The sequence below is a fragment of the Hylobates moloch genome, unplaced genomic scaffold (genome assembly GCF_009828535.3).
Source record: "Hylobates moloch isolate HMO894 unplaced genomic scaffold, HMol_V3 SCAFFOLD_17, whole genome shotgun sequence".
NCBI classification, from domain to species: domain Eukaryota; kingdom Metazoa; phylum Chordata; class Mammalia; order Primates; family Hylobatidae; genus Hylobates; species Hylobates moloch.
The window spans coordinates 36,069,344-36,082,430 of NW_026652292.1; the positions used below are offsets into that span (position 1 = coordinate 36,069,344).

The window sequence follows — 13,087 nt, forward strand, 5'->3', positions numbered from 1 at the left end:
AGACTGGTGAATCCTTTCCAGAGGTTTTGAATTTACTTTGCCCAGATCTATCAGAAGAATCACTATATATGGAAGCTATAGCCTTACAAATGTATTTCTTAAATAATGAAATTTGAAAGATGAAATTACTCCTTGATCTGTGGGCTGAAGAATGGATGTTGTGTTGGCAGACATGAAAACAGCACTAATCTCCTTGTACATGTCTATCAGAGCTCTTGGGTGAATAGGTGCATTGTCAATGAGCAATAATATTTCAAAAGGCATCTTTCTTTCCTTTTTTTGGAGGAATATTTTTAGTTTGTTAAATAAAAATGATTTTTAGAGTGATACTTTTCACATTACAAAAATAAACCAAAATGAAGAAAAGGTCACTGTAAAATGATGGAAAAGGATCTGTAGATTTGCTTTTAGTATTTCAAATAGCCGACAATGCATGTCAGAAAATGAATGCAAGATCACAACAGTCTTCTATTTACTTTGTATTTGAAGAAGATAGTGAAATAAGTGGCCACATTCTATTTTCTTTTAATTTATATTAATATGGTTGATCTGATTGGCTCTTCGATGAATTTAATCCAAGAAGTTCTCCAGTTGTTCTATTAGCATTCGTTTTTAAAACCTTGATGCTTCTTTAATGACATTTTGTAAAAATATTAGTCTTGTTTGTAAACTGCCTTGCATATGCTTCAGTAAAGTGAAGATTCTTTCATATTTTCTCCCTGGATTTCAGATCTCTTTCATTATTTGTGGTTTTAGTTCGGTATTGATTTCTTCATGGCTTCTGCAATGCATCAATTTCTTTCCTTTGTTGAGTGAAGATGCTGGTATGTTCTCTTCAGCACATTGTTCTTTATCTCTTGGCTCCTCATGATTTTCTAAAAATCCACCAACAGTGAGGTCATTGGTTCCTAAATGGTCATGACCAAGAGCCTCCATATGATTGGTTGGCCGTTCCAGTAAACTGGCTGGAGAAGGTGTTGAAAATTCAGTATCCATAGCATTTGGTGTAATGTCTGATGAAAATTGTTCTGCAACATGATTTTCAACCACATCATGTATTATCGAATCATTAGTGGTTTCTGAAATTTTATGAAGAGGAAGAAGCTTAATAAGATCTGGCTGTGCTTGAGTTGTAGGTGCAGGTGGTCCTTTTTCCCCGATATGATTGTTTACAACAGGATTCTGCTGTCTGCCTCTTAGTAGTGGAGACATACACCGACGTCTCTTAGGGATCCCTTGCATATTTGATTCTCCAGGTCGTTTATGTTTATTGTGAGGTCCAGCCACAAATTCATCCGCTTCATCTGTCATCATACCCTTCTTATCCAGCTTAAAGGAGTTGCCAAATGTATGTAACCTTTGTGGCTGATCAGGATCAAGTTCTCTTAGTGGAGAAGGTACTTGCTTGAGATATTCCTGGTAGTTCCCCATTTGTGCTATAGGAACACTGTGCACTTGATCTTCGTCCTGTCCTTTAAGAAATCTGCGAGTGTGCTTCAAAAGATTAGATCTCATTCTTGTTAAGTGATCCAAAAGATTTCATCTTGGTATGTCATAAGCATTTCTAAATGTCTGTGGCTTCAAATCCTTATTCAGCAAAGCAACTTGGAACCCAGTGTATTCCTTCATATTAAGGTCTAGCAGTCTGTGAGGGACATCTTCTGAAATTCCCTGGAGGAGTTGTGGAAAATCTTTCCTATATGCCCTTGATAAACCATGTGATCGGCTCCAGACTTTTATTCCAGTTTCCTGTACTCCTTTTTTGCCTACAGATTCAATGACTCCATCAGATTCTATTTTGGCCTGTTGACCCAGTTTTTTGAGGTATGAAATGACACTGTAAGTCCATATTCCACACTCTCTGCTATTAGGTTAGGTGCTCCCATCATACTGACAGCTTTCTTCAAGGGCCCGAGATAGTAGGGAGGCATGGTCTTCAAATAACTTTCAAATGACTGTCTCCACTTCAATGTTGGTTTTGCTTTATTCACTTTAAACAAGTCATCTAAGAGGGGAAGAAGGACTGGATAACTGTAAGGCATCACAGATAAATTGACACAGTTCAGTGCTGTACTGGCTTTCAAGTAACCAAAAGGATGACCAAGTTCACTATATTTTGCACTATTGCTGACGTACACCTGCCAATATGTTTGAGGAGATTTCCTTTCCAGGATAAATTGAGTCAGTGATGAAGGTTCCAACTCGTATTTGTCAAGAGGAAGTTTATCAATAACCATTGGTTCAGTCTGTACAGGAAAACTTCACTACAGGATGACATGTACGAGGTGGTAGTGTTGGCGAATTTTGATCTGGCCAAAAAGACTCTGGAACAGGCCGATGACCTACAGAAACCCCAGTTTTAGGATTTGGTCTGACATGTATGAGTTTTTGACAGCTATGCCAAGGCTGAGATCCAAAAGGCCTTGATATATCTGGCTGCCCATCTTCTACAGGCGAAGGATCTGCTCCTGCTTTTTGAAAGTTTATTACCACCCAACTTTGTACTTTCTGCACCAAGGACTCCAGACACTGATTAAGCATTCCTGGAGAACACACAGAATATGACCGGCCGCCTGTCACTTCACACATTGGTGAGATTGCAGAGTCATCTAAAGGTACACCTGTCAACTGTTCTGATTCTACTGACATGGTGCCAGGCAACCGCAACACTAATGCAAAGAGTCTCTGATCCCAACGAAAAGGTTCCTTGGTCAATTCACTTCCAGGCAAAGGAGAATTAAGAGGTAAATGAAGCTCATCCTGGACTCCACTGGTGGTAGTCAACTTGCTCCCATCAGTAATTGTGATAATTATTGCTGGCTCCAAGAAAAAAGGGTTTCTTCCCTGCCCTTAGTTGTCTATGCCAGTTGCTAATCTATTTAAATTTAATAAATCAAAAGCTGTCCTTAGGGATTGGCCAAGAGTCGTTAAGTCCTTCAGCCTGAAGATTTTTCAGTTCATTCATAAACGTTGCATGGTTTTCTTTCCATCCAGCCTTGATAGCACAGGGCAGCTCTTCGAAAGTGACCAGCATATACCTGTTTCCTCTGCTGGCAGGGTCCCGGGCACCGAGCCGCGGGACTAGAGGAGGAACAGGGCGGGCGAGAGGGAAGCACAGAGGCGAGGTTACGAGGCGGAAAAGGGGCGCCCAGCGGCCCCGCCGCCTCCACAGTACCGCACACGCAGCGGGCACCCCTCCACGCGGTCCCCCACACACAGATAGCTCCCCAGGCACAGCCCTGGGGCCAGAGCCCGGCCCCGGCCTAGCCCGCCTCTCAGCGCCCGCCCCCCCGCCTATTGGGGGAGGGGAGGGAGGGGCCTCTTTCTTTCTTATCAGCAAGTCTCAATAGTGGGCTTAAAATATTCAGTGAACTGCGCTATAGATAGTTGTGCTCTCTTTTAGGCTTTATTGATCCACTTACAGAGCACAGGCAGAGTAGATTTAGCATAATTCTTAAGGGTCCTAGGATTTTTTTGAATGGTAAATGACCATTGGCTTCAACTTAAAGTCATCAGGAGCATTAACCCCTAACAAAAGAGTCAAACTGTTTTTAGAAGCTTTGAAGACAGGCATTGACTTCTCCTCCCTACGACAGACCTAGATGAAATCTTCTTCCAATATAAGGCTATTTCATCTACATTGAAAATCTGTTGTTTAGTGCATTCATCTTCATCATTTATCTTAGCTAGATCTGAATAAGTTGCTGTGGCTTCTCCATCAGCATTACTGCTTTATCTTGTGCTTTGATGTTATGGAGATGGCTTCTTTCCTTAAATTTCATCAACCAACTTCTGCTAGCTTCCAACTTTCTTCTACAGCTTCCTCACATCTCTGGGCTTTCATTGAATTGAGAGTTTGCACTGGGTTAGGCTTTGTTTCAAGAGAATGTTATAATTGGCTTGATCTTCTGTGAAGAACACTGAAACTTTCTGCATGTCAGTAATAAGGCTGTTTCACTTTCTTATCATTTGTGTGTTCATTGAAGTAGCGCTTTAAATTTCTGTCAATAACTTTTGATTTGTATTCACAGCTTGGTTAACTGTTTGGAGCAAGAGGCCTGGCTTATCTTGGCTTTTGACATGCCTTCCTCACTACACTTAATCACTTATAGCTTTTTACTTAAAGTGAGAGATACGTGACTCTTCCTTTCACTCAAACACTTACAGGACATTGTAGGATTATTAATTGGCCTAATTTCAATACTGTTGTATCTCAGGGAATAGGGAGAATCTTAGAGAAGCACAGAGATAGGGGAATGACTGGTCTGTGGAGCAGTAAGAACACATACATGTATTAATTAAGTTTGCTTTCTTATATGGGAGTGGTTTGTAGTGCCCTCAAACAATTACAATAGTAACTTTAAGATCACTGATTACAGATCGCTATAATAGATACAATAATAATAATTAAGCTTGAAACACTGCAAGAATTACCAAAATGTGACACAGAGATACAGAGTGTACAAATGCCATCTCTGTGTCGCGTTGGGAAATGACACTGATAAACTGATAAAATTGCTTAGTGCAGACTTGCCACAAACCAGTTTGCAAAAAATGCAGTATCTATGAAGTGCAATAAAGTGAAGTACCGTAAAGTGAGATATTCCTGTAAGTATCCTTTGTTTTCACCTACACCGCAGATGTTTCCCCATATGAACATCATTGCATAGATTTCTATTGTCCGTATCAGTAATAATTTCTTAATGAGGGATTACTAGAAGTAAAAATACTTTATCAAATTCATGTTAATTATTTTAAAAATATTGATACATAATAGAAAATTACCTCCCTGAAAGGATTAATGTATTTATACTCTTGGCAGCATCTAATCAGAATTCAGGTTCACAGTTTCTTCACCATTTTGTTCTTTGAAAATTTGATAGACCAAAATCTGGTATATGTCATTATTTTATTATGAATTTATTTGATTACTTGTGAGATTAAATATGTTTTCTTGTTTAACGACCAGTTTTATTTCTTCTGTTTTTTGCTGTAATCTATTTAACTGAATCCACGTGTTCTGTCCTTTTGGCTAATAGATATTTAAAATAATTATTTTTTAACAAAGAATAAGTATGCTAAACATTGTATGAGTTTTGAATATTTTACTAGCTTGTCTTTTAAAGTAGCTTCTAATTTTTTAACACAAACAATTTTGACTTTATATGTAGTCAAGTGTATAACTTTTGTATAATTTTTAGTATTGGGGATTTAATTTGGCTTAAAATTTTAATATTTAATCCATTTATAGTTTATTTTAATGTAGTTGTAAAGGGAGATCCAATTTTATTGTGTGTGCATGTAGACATGCATACATATATATATTTAAAATTTATTTATTTTTTAAAATAGAAAACCTTTCCAAGAATGTCTAAAAGGAACTTATTTGTTCCACACTAAATTATTTTATTCTTTACACTAGCTATGTTGACTTTTTTCATGCCTTACAGCTAGAACTTCTAAAATGATATTACTAATACTATCTACAAGAATCCTTATTCCCCACTGATTTTAATAGAAATACCTCTGTTACTATGAAATACTTAATTATTCCATCATAGTCTATAATTTGATTTGTTATTCTCTTTTTAATCCAAAAGTTACTATGGAATACTTTTAATTTCTAAATTGTAATGTATGTATAGTGGTGAATGAGACTTGGTGATTGTGCTTTTGTTATTTATTTTTAACTGAAATATATTTTGTATGTATTTGTAGGAAAATAGATATTTGTAAATTTGACATTTTATAATTTTTTGAGATATTCTTTGTGATTCAGTGTGTATATTTTTCTCCATATGCCAATGGATACTTAAAAATGTGGATAATAAAGTTAAATTTACAGTTAATACTATTACAAATTATTTTATATGTACTTGTTGTGTCCTTGATTAATAGTTTTTAGGAGGTGTATATTATAATTATAGGTGCAAAAAAGCTCATAGTGGGACATGTCAATGCAATATAGCCACTAATTTAATGACTTTTACCTTGGATTCTGTGTTAATATTTAATAGTACCACACTGTTCCTATTTGAGTTTCTCAGATGTATTTTAATCCACCTATTTATTTTAACATTTTATTACTATTTTGATTTAGGTGTATTTCTTAAACTTTTGAGCTTTATTATTAATCCAATATTAGATTTTTTTTTTTTTTTTTTTGAGATGGAGTCTCGCACTTTCACCCAGGCTGGAATGCAGTGGTGCGATCTTGGCCCACTGCAAGCTCTGCCTCCAGGGTTCACGCCATTCTCCTGCCTCAGCCTCCCGAGTAGCTGGGACTACAGGCGCCCACCACCACGCCCGGTGAATGTTTTTGTATTTTTAGTAGAGACGGGGTTTCACTGTGTTAGCCAGGATGGTGTCAATCTCCTGACCTCGTTATCCACCCGCCTCGGCTTCCCAAAGTGCTGGGATTACAGGCGTGAGCCACAGTGAGCCACTGTGCCTGGCCCGAGATCTATTTTTAATAAGATATTTAATCTATATTAATTTCATAGCAAATTAGCATGCTCAAAATGAAATTCCTCCTTTTGAATTTTCATTCTCCAGAAGTTTTCATCTCAATAAATGACAGTGACATTAATCCAAATTCCAGGGTACTCATCACTATTTCTCTCTCTTTAATACTTTGATAATTCAGTTCTGGCTGGGCGTGGTGGCACACCCCTGTAATCCCAGCATTTTGGAAGGCTGAGGTGGGCGGATCACATGAGGTTGGGAGTTTAAGACCAGCCTGACCAACATGGAAAAACCCCATCTCTACTAAAAATACAAAATTAGCTGGGCATGGTGGCACATGCCTGTAATCCCAGCTACTGGGAAGGCTGAGGCAGGAGAATCGCTTGAATCCGGGAGGCGGAGGTTGCGGTGAACCGAGATAGTGCCATTGCACCCCAGCCTGGGCAACAAGAGCAAAACTCCGTCTCAAAAAACAAAACAAAACATAAAAAGAAAAAAGAAGAAAAAGGAAAAAAAAAGAGAATTCAGTTCATCTGCAAATCATGTTGACTACATCTCGAAAGTGAATTTCAATTCTGCCTCTGCCCATCTCCCTTGCCTGATAATACATCATTATTTCTCACTTAACACTTTCACAATGCTTCCTCTATTGCCTCCTGTAATGGATTCTTCATGTTGGAGCCAGACTTATATCTGAAAGTCTTTAATCCATTTTAAAAATGTAACTCAGACTATAAAATTCTTATGCTTTAAACTTTTCTATGAATTCTTTTATTTTGACTTAAATGCAAATTTTTTTTTTTTTGCATTGCTACTTCTGTATTCCTTCTCAACCTCAATTCTCTTTCTCAGTCGCTTCTGTCCACCCACACTGGTCTTTTATCTTTAAGCCAGACAAGTTCATTCATACTTTAGGACCTTTGTATATACTTTTCCTCTGCTTAAAATGTTCTTCAACCCAGCTTTTGGCATCTCAGCTCCCCTTTCGTATGTCATGCTTCATTTCGCATGCCATGCTTCATTTCGCATGCCTTGGCCTGTGAGCCTTTCTCCAACTATTCTATGTAGATAAATCGCTCACTACCTCACCCACTTACTCTAACACAATCATATTCAAACCGTAGAATATATTTCCAGGGATATTCCAGCAATGATAGATTTAAGGAAATCTATCAATTCAATTAACTCCCATACATTTTACCATAGCGGATTATACGAAAAATCACTTGGTTGCCAAGAAAAAAAACAAAAGAAAGCTTTTTGTAATGTTTAAACAAGACACACGCATCTTGAAGGCCTCTTCTCTTATAAATATTTATCTTAATGGTGAAATATAGCATCGACAGAAGGGCATTTTGGCTCTGTTAGGAAAAGTTTTGAATTTAATCAAATGGTGGAGTGGACAGGTATAAGTAATGATTTAAAAAATCAAAGAGTGCATCATTCTTAAAAGAGGATGCCAAGAGCAAAAGTAAGATAGCATAAAAGAGAGACGTTGAATGCACACAAAATTTTAAAAAACATATTTAAAGTCAAGCAATTATCTTCAGAAATTCTTAATATTGTATTCATTACCTTTAAAGTATTAAAGCAGCATTAGTTGTTATGTTAATTCTTATAGTTAGTCTCTAACTAGATATTCTTAAAGACTATCAAAATTTTCAATATACATTGGATAAAATCCAAGGATAAAACTTACATGTAATTTCTTTTAGTGTTCGTGCATATTAACCAATAAGGTAAATAAAGCTGACCTAGTCAAATCATATCTTGATGGATTGTTTTAATTATAATGAATGCTCATCTTATGTCATAAAATATTTAATATTGTCTACCTTCTATTAACAAAAAAGCTACATGAGACAGGATGTATTTTTCTATTATGTTCTATTATTATATACTAATATATACTTCTAATATTACATATTAGTACATAGGGAAAGTTTTATCATGATGTTTTATGCAATTATTGGAGTTATTATGATTTTTATCAGTAAAAATTTTTGTCAGTAAAAGTATAAATTTTCACTTGTTTATGCCCATAAACCAAACATTAAAATTTTATATTGTACTCACCTTTATTAAAGATGTAACATATTTTTATCACACTCTATTATAAATAATAATTTTACTTACTGAGACTGAATTATAAATTAGGCATGTAAAACAGAATATCTTGTTTTTATAATTTATAAAATTTGTTAAATTTATTAAATTATTTCTACATCTCTAATCTTGACTGCTTTTAGTAATATATCTTTTATGACATACTACAATTCCTTTCTTAGTGTTTTTATGGGACTTCTTGATATAGACATCTTAGTAACACTTGTCTGAAATTAAAAATAAATTCATTATCTAAAATGCAGTAAGACTAATCTGTATGTTTGGAACACAGTGAGGATTTGATACACCAATTTAAATAATAGGAAAAATATTTTTTGTAAGTAGAATATGCTAATGCTGAAGCATCAAGATTTTAATTAAAATATATTTTACACACATATTATTTTATGAGAAATACTACACTGGTAAATATGTAATACATGCAAACATTTTGATTTTCAGAAGTGTTCTGAGCTTATTAGGTTAAATATGGAAATGAGCAATCCATAGAATTAATATTCATTTGATACTTCTTAAAATGTCCATTATAGAAACTGAAAACATGAATACCATAGTCGTCCATCATCAACAAATTTTTTAATAATATATCATCTGAGAATTCAATTAGGTTTTCCTTCAGTGTCATTTTTGGCATGCAATTCAAAGACATTCGAATAAATAAATGAATTTGCTATAATTCAACTCTTTCAATTACCATATAATTATTTTTGTCAATTAACATGATTTCTCAAAGCTTATAAATATTAAAATTTAAAAATGACATCATTTACTGAGTTTCTAAGAATATATTTTATTTATTCATGACATGCAAACTACTGGAGAGTAGTGAAATCCTATTTGTCTCACTCAGAGGCACATTATATGTATTTGGTAACAAACATTATAAAAATACACATTTTATATTGTTTTGATTAATTGTATACTAATAATATATAAAATTATGACAATACAAATAAATGTTTAGACACTGTGTTGTCACAGGAAATAAAAATTAATATTTAATGCATATAAACACTTTTGTTACAAAGAAGTATAAAAGTGATCTAAGCTGGGTGTGGTGGCTCACGCCTCTAATCCCAGCACTTTGGGAGAGTGAGGCGGATGGATCACCTGAGGTCGAGAGTTCGAGACCAGCCTGACCAACATGGAGAAACCCTGTCTCTACTAAAACTACAAAATTAGCCTGGCGTGGTGGCATATGCCTGTGATACCAGCTACTTGGGAGGCTGAGGTAGGAGAATCACTTGAACCCGGGAGGCAGAGGTTGCAGTGAGCCGAGATCATGCCATTGCACTCTAGCCTGGGCAACAAGAGTGAAACTCCATCTCAAAAAAATAAATAAAATAAAATAAAATAAAATAAAATAAAATAAAAGTGATCTATTAAAGATCAGTTTCAGTCTTCTGCAAATGGTTAACCAGTTCTCCCAGCACCATTTATTGAATAGGGTGTCTTTTCTTCATTGTTTATTTTTGTCAGCTTTGTTGAAGATCACTTGGTTGTAGGTGTGCATATTTATTTCTGGGTTTTCTATTCTGTTCAATTCATCTATGTGTCTCTGTGCCAAACCCATGTTGTTTTGGTTACTGTAGCCTTGTAGTGTAAAGCTGGGCAATGTGATACCCTTTGGCTTTGTTCATGTTGCTTATGATTACTTTGGCTATTTGGGCTCTTTTTAGCTGTTGTTGTTCCATATGAATTTTAGAATAGTTTTTTTCGAATTCTGTGAAAAGATAACATTGGTAATTTGATAGAAATTGCATTGAATTTGTAGAATGCTTTGAGCAGTATGGATATTTTAATGATGTTAATTCTTCCAATCCTGGAGTATGGGATGTTTTTCTATTTGTTTATGTCATCTATAATTTCTTTCAACAGTAGTTTGTAGTCCTCATTGTACAGATTTGTCACCTCCTTGGTTAGATGTATTCCTAGGTATTTTTTTTGTGTGCGTGGCTACTGTAAATGGGATTACATTCTTGATTCTGTTCTCACCTTAAATATTATTGATGTATAGAAATGCTATTGATTTTTTTACATTGATTTTGTGTCCTGAAACTTTACTGAAGTCATTTATTATGTCTAGGAGTTTTTTGGAGTAATATTTAGGATTTTCTAGATATAAATCATATCATCAATGAACAGAGGTAACTTTACTTCCTCTTTTCCTATATAAATAACATTTTATTTCTTTCTCTTGCCTAATTACTCTGGCCAGGACTTCCAGTACTTTATCGAATAGGAGTGATGAGAATGGACATCCTTGTCTTGTTCTAGTTCTTGGGTATATGCCTAAAAGAAATTAAATCATTCTATCAAAAAGACACCTGAACTCATATATTTACCACAGCACTATTTACAATAGCCAAGACATGGACTCAACCTACATGTTTATCAACAGTGAATGGAATAAAGAAAATGTGGTACATAAACAGCATGGAATACTATGGATCCATAAAAAAAGAACAAAATCATGTCATTTGCAGCAATATGGTTATAGCTGGAGATCATTATTGTAAGTGAATTAATGCAGAAATGGGAAATAAAATGCTGTATGCTCTCACTTATAAGTGGGAGCAAATATTGGGGACACATGAACATAAAGAGTGAAACAACAGACACTGGAGAGTCCAAAAGTGGGGAGGAGCAAAAGGGGAATGGGCTGAAAAACTACCTATTGGGTACTATGTTCACTATTTGGGTGACTGATTCAATAGAAGTCCAAATCACAGCATTATGCAACATATCCATCCAGGTTTCTCTTTTCCATAAACCTCCAAGTATGCCACCTGAATCTAAAATTTAAAACAATAAAATTCCTTGGAGGAGTTGTGAGCAAAACAGATTGTGGACTACTTCTTTCTCTTACCAACTTATGTTTTTTCACAGTACTTGGCATTTTGCAATTGATTAATTTATTTCTCAGAGGTTCTCAGGCATAAACAACAGACTGCACTCTGACAGGTATCAGAAGGCATGGGAATTGTTCAACATTATAGACACATTTTGAAATTCCCAGGAGGGCGAAAGATACAGATCCTGAGGCTATTAAACCAATAACAATTCCCAACCACACCATGTGGCTTCTCACAATGATGGTACTGACAGTATCACTCACTCATATGACACTCTGAACTGTAGTTCCACTCCTGCCACCCTGGGATTCCGTGTGCCTCTTCCCGCCCCCCGCCCCCTGCCCTGCAGTGACTCATTCACTCCAAGTATGTGCCTGATCATTTGCTTGGGTGCAAATGATTGGTGGAAAATAGACCATGCACTTCTACCTACACCACAAAGGCCATGCGCTTATACCAACCTACAAGGAAGTTGGGTATATCAGCTTTTTATTTTATCTCTAGAAACTGACTGGGGCTCATAATGTAGAAAATTACCAAAAATAAGAAGGAAATGTAATAATTCTGGACAATCATATAGAGATTCCTTTGTCTACTTCACTGGAGCATAAGCTCATTGAGAGCTGTAGCTTTGTCTTTCCCATTCCGTCTAGCAGAGTGAAGAGACCATACCTTAAAAGCTAAACTGCATCACTTCCATTGCATGGATTTAGGAAACAGAATTGGGGTAAGGAGAGAATTTTTTTTTTCTAGCACCATCATTGAGTAGCACTTCTGTAACAGAAGGTCAGTTGCCTCATATTTTGGTCGATACAGTCTAAAATCTTTGAGCATGAGACATAGAAGGCATGAAATAAAAATATCTTCCTCATCTTTCTTCATGTAGATATGTAGATGCTGCATCCATCTTCATAGGAAGCATAGAAAGACCCAATTGGCAACTTGCACTCAATTTCAGGGACAACACATGATTCATCAGTTTCTAAATTAAGCATTAACTCAGGCTTTTCAGAATATGCAGGGATGAGTACTGTGTAAACAGATGTTATGTCTTCAGTGTTTTCACTAATTTATATTCATTTCTTACACCCAACATATTATTAATCTATTTATCACACCATTTTATTAGCCCAGTGTAAACCAAAAGTGATATTACTGTTCTCTTACTTTTGCAAACATATATTATTGCTAAAAACACCTGCAACCACTAATAAATGTTTTTCTGCTTATGGCACATTACAAAGGCAGTTTACTACACTTATTCTTGTTAATGTAAATCAGAAAGGCTTTATACTGACCTTTGTTATGTATTGATGTGTTCATCCAAATTCATACACTAACATCCTAATTCCTAGTAGCCCGGGATATGACCCTATTTGGCGATAGAGAGTCTTTACTGAGGTAGTCAATTTAAAATGAGGTCATCTGGGTGGACCCTAATCCTATATGACTTGTGTCCTTATAAAAAGAAGAAATTTGGACACAGACATGCATATAGGGAGAACACCATGTGAAGATGAAGGTAGAGATCAGGGTGATGCTTCTGCAAGCTAAGGAACATCAAAGATTGCCGGCAATCTTAATTGCACCTTTTGAGTTACGTGTTTCCCATGCATGTAGTGGGGTATGAGCTTCTTTTA

General features: G+C 35.7%; 1 pseudogene; it reads right to left on the reverse strand.

Moving 5' to 3' along the window:
• Positions 1-525: 525 nt before the first annotated feature.
• LOC116456695 (integrator complex subunit 6-like) lies at positions 526-3,021 on the reverse strand (annotated as a pseudogene).
• Positions 3,022-13,087: the final 10,066 nt, after the last annotated feature.